Source organism: Cyphomyrmex costatus, unplaced genomic scaffold (genome assembly GCF_001594065.2).
Source record: "Cyphomyrmex costatus isolate MS0001 unplaced genomic scaffold, Ccosl1.0 scaffold133, whole genome shotgun sequence".
Taxonomy (NCBI): domain Eukaryota; kingdom Metazoa; phylum Arthropoda; class Insecta; order Hymenoptera; family Formicidae; genus Cyphomyrmex; species Cyphomyrmex costatus.
Genome location: NW_017275315.1, coordinates 908,555 through 925,649, shown reverse-complemented (window position 1 = coordinate 925,649; position 17,095 = coordinate 908,555). Strand labels below are relative to the sequence as shown.

The following is a 17,095-nucleotide window of genomic DNA, read 5'->3' as shown; positions in this document are numbered from 1 at the left end:
TACAGATTTCTGCCATCGTGTTTGAGAGCATCTTAACCTATCCGACAATTTTTAAAAACAAGAGGCAACCGAAGCTCAATCAGCTTCCAATTATTTTTAAACTATTATTTAAATTTGCGAAATACAAACACGAATGAATTAAAGATTTTATTAAAGGTATTTAAAACAGCAATAATTATAATTATCTAACATCTAACAAGTCTTTATGTGAGTAATAATTGAAAAAGATCAAATGGAAAAAAGAAAAGTCAGTCTGTAATAGTAATGAAAATAATGCACTTATAATTTGAATTGTACAATACATTGTATTGTTTTATTTTACACTTTTCTACAAAATGAAGAATATGTAAAACTCTTAATTGGACGCAATTTATAAAGTCTGCCAATTTTCCTATTTCCGTTGCGTTATTTGTGTATCGAGATTGCACAGCTTTATTTATTACTCGCGGAGGAAACATAATGCTATAATTGCTCGTGTTTGGACGGAATAATGACGCATCGCGAATACGTTATTCGCTTCGTCAATTTTGGCCCCAATCAACATCAATCTGACAGGATATTTTGTACCAGTCATATTTTAGTTTCTATCATTGAATTCTCTCTGTATGTATAGTATATGTATATACACGCAAGATATTTTATTTTGCGTTCACGTCAAATATTTCTATTTGTTTCTTATTTTGTGAAAAAAAAATTTTAAATCAATGTCTTACGATTCTACACATAAAAAGCAAATATGATATAATAAATTTCGCTATGCAAAATACAAGTCATCATAAAAATGCGTGAGGTCAGAATTTACGGGATCGATGTAATGTTTCTGCGCGGCAGCGCTACGCAAAGAGAGAGTTTGATTTGACTGTGATGTTTAACATCGCTTATTAGCATCACGCAAATAGACTTTATCCCGCTATAATTTCGCCGTATTGACATTCACGGGAGAAATTATAAATTACACCGCGGAAAAGAGCTATTAAAAGCTTGCGAGAGAGAAGCGAATTGGTGGGCGTGTTTAAGGTGAACAAGCGCTGCGGTGTTCGCGACCGCGCAATTACCGCGCGCGCTAATGACGTTTTTAATATTCCTCATCGCATTAATTACCGGCGTACCTCGCTGATGCGAACGCAAAGAAATCCTACCGTTGTCCAAAGAGTATCGAAATCTCGTACGTGACGCCAGTCGAGCCCCTCAATAATACAAAGGATGGTAAACCGAATGGAGTCGGTAAGGGATTTATGACTCGCTTTATGGAGAAAGTTCAGTTGCACGAACGCATCCCATAGACTCTAAAGGATTATCATGACTGTTTACGCCCTTCGGGCATAACGACACGATCTGGCATTGGATCGCGTGTATGTTTTATTGCTAGTAATATTAAATATTTTTATAATCACACGTAAACTGGTACACGAACGTGACAAAGAAGGAGATGAGAAGGGGTGACAAAGAGATTCGCGAGCTCGTTAAATTGCTATTGGAATGACGCGCGATCGGCTTTATTTGTCGTCTTGTAGTTGTTGCGGAAACATAATCGAAACTGACACATTCGCAATTGCGCGTTTAAATAATCTCTGGGCCGGGGTTATCGGTCGCAATGCAACGCGCGCTCAGCCCCTTCATCCCCCATCGGCGTTACTGGGTAATTATTGTAGGTCGGCAGCGCCCGGTTAATTACAGGGTGACACACCTATGCTCATGCGCATGCGAGCGAGCCATACGTATGATAGGTATGACGAGAACGAAATCACTCGACCGGATTTCACACCTTTCGATTCCATCGGAGCGGTCTATAACCTTTGGAGGGTTGCAAGAAGTTGTAGTACAGGTTTCTTAGTACAAGGTTTCTTAACTAATATATATTTTATCCCTTTTGATTTTGTCGGAAAGAATAATTTTAGCGAAGTATCTAAAACTTATTGTCACATCTGTATTTAGTTAAATTATTAGATAAAATTATTCTTTTTCATGATTTTATCAGGAAACACAATAATGTCTCGGCTTTAAGACAAGCATAGCGACATTATCATGTTCCTTCATGCAAGACCGCAAGTTGTAGAGTACCGAAATCATTGGATCTCAATAACGATTGAACCGATCAAGTTCTATGCTCAATTGATAGCTTCCACCTGAATTGTAACAAAATAAATGTTTTTATTTTGTTTTCTATGTGTCCTGCGAGTGGAGATATTACGACGCAAAATATAGATCTGACACTTTTTAAGATATGTCATTATATTCGTTATCACCCAATCAGAATGTAGCAGATTTTGCATGTGTTAGTTGATGCATGATCTAGATCCCTATATGTATATGGATATAAGAACTCTAGCATGATCAGATTCGTTTCGAAAGCATTGACTTTATATTGAACACTTCTATTATACGCGTATTAATCAGTAACTTTATCTATTAAATTATCTTAATATCAGCAATGTATTGTATATAAAGAATAATGTTTTTATAACAATAATTTTTAATTGCTCTTACAGTTTTTCTTATTCCATCTAGCAGCGTCAAGTGTTTACTTTTTTAATTTTTTATGATAACATTTGAATTTGTTTTGGATCGGAATAGGAAGATGTTTCAATAGAAATACAAAGATATATACAGTATTAGGTTTTATTTCATAAAAATTACAGGTAATACCATTTAAATTATATTTTTTATTTAAATTGGTACGATTATCATGGGATTTAACTTTCAGATTTTATTTCTACTTGTAATGTATTAATTATGAAAAATATTGCATAAAAATAAATATATTATGATAAATTTTTTTTTAACATCAAACATTAAGAAATTAAGTACAACATAATAAGCAAATTTACGTCTCTTTATTTAATCTTTGAAGAATTTGTAGATAAAAGAAAATGACGCATAAGATCGTTGCAATGTAAGTTTAAACATTAGCATTGTTGTTATTTCAAGTCTGTTTAAAATTAAAAATTTTACATTCCATTCCTTTATGTTTTATGGCGGTGCGCTAACATTACGTCTTTCTCGCTGCATATTTTAATTAGATTCTGAGGTGGTCTGGTTTACGCGCGCTGGTGTCGCTTGAATATTCCATACCGCCGCGCCGGGTCATCGGCTCGCGCAATATAGCCTCCATTGCCTGATAATTATTAGGGAGGGTTTCAGCCCTCGACGCCTCTTTGTAGGTGCGAGGCGCTCGCTCGGACGAAATAGGGCCGTAAAGGGGCTGTTCCCGTTGAGGAGGAGGTGGGCAGGGGTGAAATTTCGTGCGTGTTCGACTCCATACAGTCACCTTGGTAAAGGTGGCCAGATGTTTAAGGTCACTTGAGATCAACTTTAGCACGTGAGAGTTACTGTCGGATTTTTACAGTAGCGTTGATATGTTCCATTAAAATTGATATTAATTTGTGATTGTAAGTAGTAATGCCATTTGAAAGATGAAATTATGTGTTTAATATTTTGAATTAGAAAATTTTGGAAACTATTCATAACATAGTAATCACACGAATGCAGTTTCATATAGTTGCATGAAAAATTTACTTATCTTTTCTTTTAACTTACAAAAAGATTAGAAATTTAAAAGACAAACACGAGTAAAATGGTTTGAAGCGGAAATTAAATTTTTGTTCTGCGAGAAACTCGGAGCAATTATTTTTTTCTTCCGAAGTACAGTATTCATGCAATTGTGCGATATAATTACTTGGCGCAGAATTTACCCGCTTGGACAGTTTGCATATTCACTCTGGACAATTACAAAGAGATCGTAATAAATGTCGAGCATTCCGGAACGTGAATAATAGTTCACGTTGTAACGAAGAAAATGAATTTCAATAATTTTATTTTACTACAGTATAATTTTTAAAAAATTGTATCGAAAATTTTCATCGTAATGTACGAAATCGTTAATAATTATCATTAATCAGATACTGATTTGCACGGTATTTAATACAAATATTTAATGTTGGAATTATTCTTGGCAAATATATGTGCTGCGGTAATGATTTTAATTAAAAAAAAAAACAGATCAAATTTTGCAAATAATTACGTAACGAAGGGAAACAGAATAATTCTTCCACTCTATTATTTTGCTTTCTCAAACTCTTTCTGGATCTGCAGTTTGTTAATTAAGGTGAAATAGAGTCAAAAAGTAGACAAATAAAACGGATAGAGAAACTTAAAAATTTCGAAATTACCGTGTGAAATGATTATATAATATAATTCTCAAAAACGTCGCCACAATTTTTCTCTTTGCGTTGAAAACCGTCGTATTTATATCTCTTTGATTACATCATTATCATATTTTAAAATTGACGTGTTACATGTGTTCAAGCCTCTTTTTGTTGAGGCTGATAGAGTACTTCGGTTCCGGTGAAATGTAATAGTTAGAGTGTTTTCAAAGTCGCTGATTCTAAATCCAAACGTAACATTTGCAAACTTTATATTACGTTGTCTTAAATTAAATACAATAGTAATAATACAATAATTTATGTACATTAAATTTTATGAAATATTTATTTCAAATTAATTACATATTCTTAATACTTTTATTATTTCAAATTGTATTCTTAAAATTAAATTTAGTTATGTTACATATATTATTAATTAGAATTTTTGATAAAACTTGTTCTTTACACAGCCAATCCTAGTTCTTCAAATGACTTTCGAGTAATCTTGACCTTGATCCTTAAGAAGATCAAGGTCATTGACCTTTTCCGTCGCTCGTCATTCATTAAAAAGTTATTAACGAAATCATTTTTATAAATAGTCTGTAATTTTCTAACACATGGTATATATTTCAACAATATAGCGCTGTAAAGCGAGATTCTACATGGGTTTACAATTTTTGTTATAAAAATGAGACGTCATTTTTAAAATAAAAAAAATTTTTCTTAATTAAAATTTAAAAAAGTTTTTTGTTAATAACTTTTAATGCAAAGCGAAGGGTCAAGGTCAAGGTCACTTAGAAGTCATTTGGAGCTGGCTGTGTATAGGGAAATTTTTATCAGCTTTATAACATTACACAATCATATAAAGTCATACGATTGCATGGAAATTTATATCTCTTTAAACTTATACAGAGATTAAATTTTTCCAAGAGTCAAACACATTAAATAATTCAGAACAAAATTGTAAATTTGCCTTGTATGAATTTGCAGAAAGTTTTAAAATTTATATTATGTATATAAATGTTAATATTAGAATACAAAAAGAAAACTTTATTTATCGTAGTGTGAAGACTGAATTACAATATTTTTTAAGAAAAGAACTGCTTTTTAAAATTGCATGCACAAGAGAAAAAAGTAATAAAACCGCGCCAGTAATTTTTGGAACCGAGGGATTTATACGCCCTAGCAGGCAGTAAAGGGTAAAGTCAAATTCCGTGGACGGTGGCGCGAATTCGGTACGAAACGAAGAGCGTGGAGTGCTAGCGGCAGAGGTTGACCGAGGAGAGGAGAATCGAGGTGGATGAAAGCGACGAGGAGGAGAGGAGGTGGATGGGTGAACGGGTGGCTGCAACTCATCGAAGGTAGGGAGAAGGGGCGAATAGGGGCAGAAGGGGGCGGAATTTCGCGCGTGCTCGGCTTTATCCCCCTCGGCTGCCGCCACCGTCGCCGCCGTCGCCGCCACCACCGCTGGATGCTGAGGGTAGCTGGACCGCGCGCGTGAGGTGTCAGTTCTGCGCGCGATCTCTTCCCTGAAGGTGTCAATCTGCTCGCGATCTGCCTCAACGTGTTCGCCAGAGTGATCACGCGCACGATCGGAAGTACGCACGCTTCCCCGCGATTCTTATCTTCTCTTACTATCGCCTTCTGATCCGCTCTCCCTCCTCGTTTTCTCCCTGCAGTTCAACGACGAGCTGTTGTGAAACGGAACTCGCAGTGAAACGCTCGAGGGTACCCCCTTCTTCTGGACGCGGGCAAGGAAAACCACACGTTCGAGCCTGGCACGTGACACGTTTCAGCTGGCGACGACTATCATGCTGGCCGGGATCTTCGAGGGCAACAATGTACGTGAAAAATCACTCGCGATTGGAAATTCGGTCGCGCGCATACTGCATTTTTCCCTCTTGCCAATGTGCATGCGGCCGTGAAACCAGAGAAAGAGGATGATATTAGTGGTCGTGACTATCAAGAAGAGAGAAGCATGATTGTGCGGTATTAATATCAGAATATATACACGAGATCATATAGATCGTCCAATGCTTTCTGATTAATTGTAAAATCCACATTTCTATGAAAACAATTGCAAGTAAATTTGACGTTGTAAATTATAAAAGAAAAATATTTTTTAGACACCGAATAGGTACTCGTTGCCTTACTATTTTATAAGCTAACAATAGAAGAAATCATTAAGCCACATTAACAACATTGTTCTAAATATTTTGTGGTATTAGTTTAGAGTTTAACAGTAGTTGGCATCATTTTATAAAACGAATGTTATTTATGATATTAATATTTACATTCTCAATGGATTATTAAAGCAACTGAATCACATATCTCTGTTATTCTATATGATATATATATATCTATATGTCATCAAGCGGGAATTATAGCATTTGGCATTTCACATTTCGTTCAAGTATTATTCGGTCTTTATTCCCTCGATCTTTCACAAAGCACGATGCTGAGAGAATTGTGCTCGCGATGTCGATAATTGCACATTGTAGTAGCAGGTGTTATGACATATCGATATGTCTATACGCTCTATTCCGCAGTATGGATTTTGTACCGTGATATTATTACAGGCGCTGTCTACCTTTCTCTTTTCTGTCATGTTTAATAACGCAAATGGAGGCGTGAGATTTTTCCGCGCGTTTGTCATCTTCCCGGATCACTTTTTAGATTAAATCTTCTACACGCGTATCTTTTTTACATATATTTCTGCACCTACCTACGCATTTATTATTTTTGACTCCAAAATCCTTGCCATTTTTCACATTAGTCACGTTATTAAAAAACAAAAAATGATTTCTTTATTTGAATTGCACTTAATTTAAATTAAATCCCATTTATACACATGCTACATTTCAATTATATCTAGAACTTAAAAACGAAGTTCATTTTTTAATTATCGACTATAACGAGAAACAACGTACATCTAATTATCATATTATATGAGATGCAGAAACCAACTATAAGTGCTTTCCATTTGGTGACATATGTATCATTCTTTCTTTTGTTATTCACTTGATGTCAAGAAAGATAAAATAATACTTGTGTTGACTTGTCACCGAATAAAAAGCACCTCAAATGCAAGATGTGAATAAGGTTTTTACAAGTACGGGTCTTTTAACACGACACTCGCGTATCATGCGCAACATATTCGACGACCGTTTCGTCGTTTGTAGCAGTATCTTTTTCTCGTTATCATGTTAACTAATCGGCCGCATTTTCCAAGTGAGAAAATGGACTCTAGTGTCCTACTAAAAAATCGGAAAATCCCATCGCGCTGACATGCGGATTAAACATCGCGTTTGCTCTTTGCGCGTCGCAATATTCCACGTTAATAACGCCACGCGAACGAACATTATTAGCGAATTTATCCTGCGGCGCGCTTGAATAAAGAGAATTATCGTAGGCAGATACGGCGGGCCGTATATCGCCGAGGCAGGCTCCTCAGGTGGCGATAATTTATCAGACTCGAGTAACTCGACCGCTCTCCGTGGATGATTAATTAATGTCAGAGGCAGTGCTCGCTCTCACTCCCAATTTTCTCTCCTCTCTATCAACCGTCGCGATGGCTGTTCGATAATTTTTATTATTCCGGCCGGCACTATCTCGCGATTTATGCCATGTCGATCTCACGACCAGAACTGGAAGTACAGGGAAAAAGTAAAATAAATCACTTTCAAAATTTTCACCATACTGTGGCAGATTGAAAACAGCCTTTTAAATGATTATATGAAAGCTAATAAAAAGTAATCAGCTAAATTTATTTAGAAATGTAATATTTATTTTTTATTATCTTCGAATGATATTGAGATATATATAGTTGCATGTGTAGTGTTTCACAAATTTAGTATCTTTTAGTTTGTGTGTGTGTGTGTGTATGAGAATAGAATAGCAGCGGTTTTAGTGGTTGACCACTGGAATTTATGCTTCCAGGGTAAAATAAATTAATACAATTTATTGTACAATATAGCGATAATAACTACATAATTACAAACTAATTACATTATTCATACGTCAGACAGTCAGCCTTAACTTTTCCATATTTTTCTTCTTTTAAATAATACGTTTCTCGTGTGAGATCAATAGTGTTTTAAACTTGCCGGCAGGAAGCTGTCTGTTAATTTAACAGTTAACCTGAAAATTGAATTATCTCTACCGATAATCTCTAGCTGGTGTCTTCTTCTTCGACTTCGATTTATTAAAGGTATCGTGTACCTTGCTCATATTTTCGCACGCTTTTACGATCGGCGTCGATATCTTCAGCGGTTATTTACCTTCAAAAGAACCCATGGAAACACTTCTCTGGTTTTTACGCTTGGTGAAGTCTTCGTTGGCTCTTTGTTTTTTACTTCGTGTTTCTGAATAAAACACATACGCGCGTGTGGTGAAAATGAGTTCATCTGAGTCTACGGTCCGTATAGTGCGCCAAAAACTGGAACGAACTCAATAACCTGGTTTAAGCATCTTGTCCTCCGCAAGTATGTATGTACATAACTACTTGAGTGACGTTTTCTAGGACAGAGAAACATTTTAGCGTGCGTTTGATGTTACCCCTTCAAGAGAATATATGCGAGAGAGAGAATGTTATTAATATAAACAATTCAAAGAGGAAACTGCATCGTCAGGTCGGTTGGATCATATTGGTCGTGGAAACTAATACTCCTGGTCTTAAAATTCTTGTTTTCCTTCGTATTATCTCTATTAAGGATAAATTCATGTTTTAATATAGTAAATGCAGTTAAATCAGAAATCATTTATTAGATTTGTGAAATTTATTGGATTTGTGAAAAAATTTGCTGTATAACAGTAACAAAGATTTTAATTCGATTAGAGTGATATTAAACATTCGATTGTTAAAACTTCAACGATCGTGTCGTTAAAATGGTCTTATTACAAATTGGACTTGCGACGATTTGAAATAAAAGAAAAAATACTTTTATCGAACGATACAGAGAAAGCATAAAATGTTTAAACCTGAACACAAGTTTACGTGCTCGTAACTTATACACCGTCATATTCATTTTAGTTTGCGCCATAGTAAAGTGGAGCCAAAGTCTGAACAAAATCGCTCCAGATTTTTTTTATTCGGCATAACATTGAGCGCGCGAAAAATAATAGGTACACAAAGTGTCGCCGTGGTCATGTTAATTGATACATGTGTGATATATTGATATATGTATCTAATGGCAAAAATTATGTCTTAGTATTATTATACTATGATTAATTTCAGGCTTGGTCGTTGATCGTTATTTATATTATTCTCGACAATGATTGTCGTTTTAAGAAAAATACACAAATTTTATTACGTATATCGACAAATCGACAGAAATATTACCCATATATCAAGCAGCAGCTGAAATTTCGTTTAATTCATTGAATTTTTTATAGAATCTTTGACAGTCTTCTGTAACGTTTTCCTATAACATCGACGGCATACATGCCGTTCCCGCTTGCAAAGCCCGTAAAGTATTTTTTTATTTATCGCTGTTATATAGGAATATATAGCCTCGCGCAGGCGTCCGAGGTATTTTTTCATTAAACGCGATTTTGACTCAAACAGGAATGCACAGATGGTCCGCGTGGACGCGGAAATAACATTTTGTGGCCCATGCGGTGCGGCTTCGCGCAAGGAAATCGAATTTCGGGAGCTCGGAAGGGATTCGGTTAGCTGTTTTCCAACGACAAAAAAATTATAGGCTGCAGTGGCGATCCTGTCTGCGTTAATTGTTTTAACCGGTCCGCGTTTCTCGCAATTAACGATTTCGTGCTTATTATATCCGCGACTTTTCTGCCTTCTGACGCGAAATGCACGAAGGTTGACTTTTTATCTCTTTTGATTTTCGCGTCCATTGTTTTCTGCAAAATTGATCAATTTGAGAGAATAAAGTATCGTACCTGCACGCGAGTATATCAAATATACGAGGGAATCCAATTTAGGTAAATGAGAATGAAATATCACTCGCCCGAATAAATTCGATCAAAAGTAACGCGGCATTCTATATGGCCTAGATAAATCCTTTTGAGATCGATCGGACAAAGCTACGCTACGTCGAAACTTCACGATCTCACTTTTATCCCCGGCGTAGAAATCAGTTTCATTTAACGTAGCGAACATCAGAGATTCTCGCTGCGCGTTTTATTTGAGAACTTTATCGATGGATTGACCAGATTCTCCGGTTGGTGCGAAAAGAGGAAATTTCTTATGCAGCTCTTCTCGCGTGGAAATAAGGATCCGAAACGATCCCGACGTATTGATTCCACTTTCAAACACGTAAACTCGTCCTTTCTCTGCCGGTGATTCGCCACGGTGAAATGCTTTCCCGTTCCCACGAGAAAGGAAAATACTTTTTCGAACGATCTCAATTAGAGTACACGCATACATTACGCAACACGTTGCGCAATTTTTTTTTTTTTTTTTGTATTTTATTCTAATCCTTTTTCATGTCTTATTCTAATCGGATTTGCGATCGCGTAAAAAGAGCGGAAAACGCATTGTGAGGGAAATGGAAGATTGCGCAAAATTGATTGACCTTTCAGCATTCCGCGGATGCCGGCAACTTATAAAACTTCTTAACCAGCCACTCGAAGAAAGAGTTTTCTCGTCGCTCCTTTTTACCCTCAGTTCCATAAGAAATGGAGAAAGCGAGCTAAACTTGCTCCCTCCCTCATTCTTTCATTCTCGCCATCTCTCTCTCTCTCTCTCTCTCTCTCTCTCTCGCCGCGCGTTTCCGTTTCCTCTTGTTTCACTAGACCCAACCGTCGCCGTCGCCCCGTATCCGCTTCCGTTGAATTTTACTACTGAAAGTTTGTACGGATCTCACAGAGTATGAATAATCCAAGAAATTACTATGAGATCTAACTGAGTATCTATCGAACGTTACTCCATGATAATATTTTTCCAAGTTCAACAACAATCTACGCAAACTATGATTGACAAATAAAAATTAATGGAATTTTAAATGTAATTATATTTATTATACATAATCTGGTTATCTACTTACTTAGGGAGATCTGCTTTTATTCATTTTATTTCTTTACAAACTTTAATTTAAATTTATAAAGTTGCAAACTATATAGATTCTTTTAAGAGTTAAAGCTATTTATATCATCGCGTTACGCATAAGGATTAAAAGTTACTCGAGCTCCTCTTGCGGATGACACCCTAAAATTTAAGCCGCGTCATGGAATCCCAAAGCGGTAGCTTCCCTTTGACAGCGAACATTAGAACAAGAGTATCTAACTATGTCGCTAAATTCTATTAGGAGGACGCGTTAATAGCGTAATGGAACATCCTAGTAGTGCGCGCGTCGCGTTTCGCACTGGATATCCGAATAATTTCTCCAGGAATATCCAAGATGTCGGCGTATCGATCTAGTGGCCGCAACTCTTTCTTTGTCACATTCTTTAAAAAATTTCGCTCGAGCGCGCGTAATTAGCGGCAGACTCGTTAACACGCGAATGAAGAGATTCCGTGAAAAAAGTATTCGCAATAGGATATCTATTAATATTCGACGAGATTAAAAGCGAGCCGCGTGCGCAGATGGACGAGAGATTTGTCGAGGTATAACGTGCTAGATAGATCAATGCAATGCCGTATTAACCTGATTTGCGCCCCTGTGGCTAAAATATTTCAAACCTCCCTTTTATATATAAAACTATAAAAATTATTGTCATCAGTAAAAATTTGTTCAGAAGTTATATTAATTTATAAATTAATTTTCTCAAGATTTTGTTTTAAAAAATCATCTATAATATTTGTTTTGGCTGTATAAAGTACAAAAACACAAAAACATGACAAAAATGCAAAAATTAAAAGATTTAAGTATTATATTAAACTAATATGTGTAGAAGGGCTACGAGCCAGAAAACAAATAATAAAATTATTAAAAATGTTTTCAAAATTATTAAAAATATTTTATTATTTGTTTTCTGGCTCGTAGCCCTTCTACACATATTATTTTAATTTATTGAGCCATACTATTTATATTAATTTTTATCATATTAAAATTATTTTTCTTTCTGTACTTTAATGTAGGAAATTTATTGATAATATCGTTATAACTTAAACTCATAGTAATTTTAGATTCGATGTGAAGAATATAAGCAAATTTAATCTATCCTGTCGTATAATTGAGCGCAGAGAGTTCTTTGCCCTCTTCACGGTGGAAAAGCTATGTGCCGTTGTACAATTAGTGCTTGCAATACATAATCGAAAAAAACATTATTAATATTAGGATATATAGTATTTAATTTCAAGTCGAAGAATATCAAATTATAAAGCTACACAACTAAGAAAGATTCTTTTTAAAATTTGCTATTCTTAACAATTTGCCGCCTTGGATATTGCTTTCTCGGTCTTTTCCACGCCTTAATATTTCACTGGATCAGTGTTATATTCTCGATGCGAAACGAAGACAGATAAATAAATAGATAGATAAAATGGTTATTGGCATTCTAGAACAAGCTCTTTAAGAATATAAAACTGAACTAATAAAGAATAAACGAGAAAGAGGAATTTTAGAACAATGATATGAGATCGAAATATCTTAATTTAAATGATAGATTCTTTGGTGAATTAAAAATTTATTTTTTTCTTACAAGAAATTTACGAAAATAGTTTACTTATTGGAGAGAATTATGTAATATTTAATATATTATATAATATATACGTTTAAAAATAATTTTTTGATCAATTTTAACACAATAACAGAAGAGTTTGACGAAGAGCAAGATATGTGGAATAGAGAGAGAGAGAGGGTGGGAGGGGAAGAGAGGAAGAGAGAATCTTTTTAAAAAGGAGATGGATACGTCAAACGAATAGTTTATTAGAATATAGGTCGCGTGGAATTACGCGACGCACGTTTTGTTGCTCTCGCTCGGTTTCGCGGAGCCCGGGGCGAATTCCTCGCATGTACGTGCGCGCATAACTAACGCGTTTCAATTGGGATCGTGCAAAAAGGACAGGCACGTGTACACGTTTTTCATACTCCACGTGTAACATCGCTGCTGATACCGTGGAGTGGTATCGTGAAAGCGTGTACATCATCTCACAATGCATCCTGCGACCTAATTTGACGATTTATGAAAAGCTGTTACTCTATAGTGGACAAAATGAAATCTTTTTATAGGCGAAGATCATCTCAACATTTTGGATTCTTGCTTGGAGATTATCTGACACTTTAATTCGCTGGAATTAATAAGTGATTGATAAGGAGGAAGCTTTGATAGGTTAAGCTTTAACATATTTAACACAAAGCGCCTTAGAAATTTCGATTTTAATTTCAATGATAGATTCTTTGGAAAAATTTTACTTTTTCCTTAAAAAAAAAATTTATGAAGACTACTTTTATTTAATGAAATTATTTAATACTTAGCATTATATATGTATATCGGCAATTTCAATATTCTAAAGAAATATAAAAAATTCTGAAGAAATAAAAAGTACGTTTGAAAACAACCTTTAAATCAGTTTTACTGCAACAAATTCGCGAAAGAGGTCGATGTGCAATCAAAATTTTATTATAGAATAGGTAAGACGACTGCAAATCCACATAAAATCCACAGATGAAAAGAGTGACGGTGCATTGAAACGTATCAAAGCGTATTTAATCAACCTATCAATTATTATCGAGCGTGCAAACTCTCTAAAAATTAAGAGAAAAGTAATTCCGTTTTTACGAAGTTTGTCGTCGTCAGTTGCGATGACGACCGCATCTACAGGATTTTACGTATATATAACTACGGGATTACGTATCCGCTTTACATTAATTACGCAGACGTAACTCAATCTCGGGGATTTAATTTGTTTTCAATTTATATCCTCTCTCTCTCTCCCTCTTCCTCCCTCTCTTTCTCTTTTTTAAGAGTATAATTGAGGAGAACGAAGCTTTCTCGATAAAAAAGATTTATCTCATTCTTCATGTAACCCTTTCTTTTCCAAACCACCGCACATTAGATATTATACCTTTTATTTTTCTATTTTTGTTATTTTACTTTTTAAATTTTATATATAAATAAAAATTAACGTATTTGATTTTTTTATTTTAGTTTATATTGCTCTGTAAATCACGATTTAAGTCAAATTATTAATGTTCCTGAAGGATTCGTGAAGTATCTACTTTATTCCAATCACATTGAAACGGATCGCAAAAATGTGTTTAAGACTTCTTTCTCGATGTGTGTGTGTGTTTAATATAAATTAGTTAATTCCGGGTGAGTGCGAGCGTAGAATAATTGCATGGGATCACGCGGTTGGAAGTATTCAAACGCGAAGGCGTTTCGTAGTCGGTCGCACTCACACCAGATCGATACATCGAAACGGTCACATCCGACTCCATAATTCAGCGTTTATTACGTAATCCTTTAATTCACGCCGATATAAATTAGAATAAGCCCGACGGGACGTGGCTGTCCGAGTGGATCTTCGTGTCCCGGGGATATCCGCGTGCGTAACGATGCGAGCATGCGATAGCGCGCTCTCGGAGCATGATTTATCGTTCGGCGAAGGAGTCGGCGATAATTCTTTAGCAACGTGACGCGCGTGATCCATGCATATACGAATTCGACGTGTGTTCCTCACGTTTGATAAGCTTCCGGAGGTATAATTCATTCGCTTGTCGCGAACGTGCCGTCCTCATCTAAAATCTGTTAAAGTTATATTTCTCTCTTCAACTCGTTATGCAACTGTCGAGGCTTAAAGGCAAATTGCGTCAACATGAACAATTTAAATCCAGCTGAATAATTCATTGTTACATCATTGTCTAGTGACATTTGCATTCGCGGACAGAAAAAAGGATTTAATTCCAATTAACATTTATTGACATCGCAGTGTGACTTTTTAGAAACAAAATTCTCAATTTTTTGTGATATAAATTATGATATCGTTATTGAAGAAAATTGTAATGTAAGAATTGAAATGTGGTAGATTCTGTGGAACGCATCTCAGCAGAAACATGTTCTTAATAGATTGAGAAAGAAATATATCAGCATGCTCAAACTTTTTCTCCGAAAATCACGCATCCCAACAAAGTTTCTTTACTTTTGGAAAACTTAAAGATTTAATTACATCTCTCTCTTAAATATTTTTCATCTGAACGTTTTTTTGAGTTATTTATTTCAAATTTTAGTTGTAAATATCAACAAATTATCTTTATGATACTTTTGAAAAGAAATTAGTAAATTAATGACATATAAACTTGAATGTTCATATGGTATATTAAAATTATTTGATTAATTTTGTATTATTTTAAAATTACTACTAGTTATTGAAAAATTATCTTAACTGTACATTATATACAGAATATTTTGTTTATGGAAAAAGTTTAAAACTAAAATATCTTTAAGTATTTTAAAATGGAGACAAGAATAAAACATTTTAATATTTCAAATATTTTTTTTAAGTGTCGTTTTTTTTTATACATGTTACGAATTTCATCAAATAATAACTTTTATCGTACAGTGAAATCTTTGATAATTACCACGATTTTAATGGCATTACGCATCTCTGATTCTTGTCTCTAGCTTACTAATTGATTTAAACGCTTTTTACCATCTTTATCATTGCACTGGGAGAAACGGCGCTACGGGGGTGGCTCGTGAAAGCGTATGCTGCTCTCGCTTTGCGTGCATAAACCGCCTTAATGCACCTACCGTGAGAGTGTATCATCGCTCTCTGCAAATGACATCTCCGCCATTCATCGTTCCTTATCCGTGTTTTGTCCATTGTGCCGTTGTACGCAACAAAAGCGCTTTAACGATTTAATAGAGAGAGAGAGAGAGAGAGAGAGAGAGAGAGAGAGAGAGAGAGAGACTCCTTTCGCTCTATTCGCAATTTTCCTCCAGCATCGTAGCCGCCGAAACCCGTTCGGCGTTTTCCTGCGAAGATTCCTTCCTACGTTCTCTTTATCGCACGCGAATCACACGACAAAAGTAAATTATGGTAGGTACACGTCGATTGTAATTACCATACGTTAATTACGATTTTAATGGCGATACGAATATGTTTCATCTCTATCTCTCTCTCGCATCTCTTTCTTTACATCGAAAGGTATCCCGTGTTGCATTAATTAACGCGCTACCATTTATTGTAATATCTGTATGTTCCGCATAGAGCAGCGACGTCACTTTGAAACACAATACCCATCTTTGAAACCGTATATTGCGCTCGGTCGTAATTGTACCGACAATGAGCGTGCGTTCTGAAACCTGGTAATCGATTGGTGCGAATTGGCGTTCTGTGGATGCGGGTGTGTGTGTGCGTGTGTGCGTGTATATTCTGCTTGCGCGGGTTTGTATGTCATTGGAAATACAGGCGAATTAATCGCAAATAGTAATGGATTTTCATGGCAAACGGCTGAATTTTTCCCGCACTGATCCAGCGCGTTAATTTCGCGCATCGCGACATGGAGAATATCACGAAATGTGACGACCATTTAGAAATATCGCGGTGTTATTCAATATCTCTGAATATTTTTCATTGGAGATACCTTTTGCCATTGTTGAACGTAATTATTTCACGGCAAAAAAATCTTCGCGTGCCTTTACTCCGATGTTGGAACTTCTTAATTCTATATAATTAATCTTCCATTAGCTTGAGATCCGCGTGAATCCTTCGGAGCTTTCAGCTCGGAATCGATTATCGAACGTTCGTCTCTGGCCGTTGCCGGGACATTTTGCCACGTACTCAATGAGAGAGCAGCACATTCGAGACGGGTTAAAAGTAACCCCACATCCACCTCGCGCGCATAAACCGCCTTAATGCACCCTCGGTAGCAGGCCATTACACCACGCATCCCCGCGTCCTCTTCCACCCCTGGCTTTTGGTTGCACAGTACTCGCGCATGCACGCAACCATCCAGACACACATGCCAGCCTATACGTGCATGTATTACCGTCACCTCCTGGCTCTTCACGCATATTTACGCCATACCGACCTGGTAGTGGTAGTA

At 35.9% G+C, this 17,095-nt stretch overlaps 1 protein-coding gene across 1 annotated transcript in view; it reads left to right on the top strand.

Annotated features, from left to right (window-relative positions):
* Nucleotides 1-5,760: 5,760 nt before the first annotated feature.
* Nucleotides 5,761-17,095, top strand: part of LOC108782726 (Down syndrome cell adhesion molecule-like protein Dscam2) — a 168,966-nt gene continuing 157,631 nt past the window's right edge. Inside the window, exon 1 of the mRNA XM_018551080.1 lies at nt 5,761-5,983. The gene's annotated coding sequence lies outside the window, so the exon portion shown is untranslated. The remainder of the gene's footprint in view (nt 5,984-17,095) is intronic.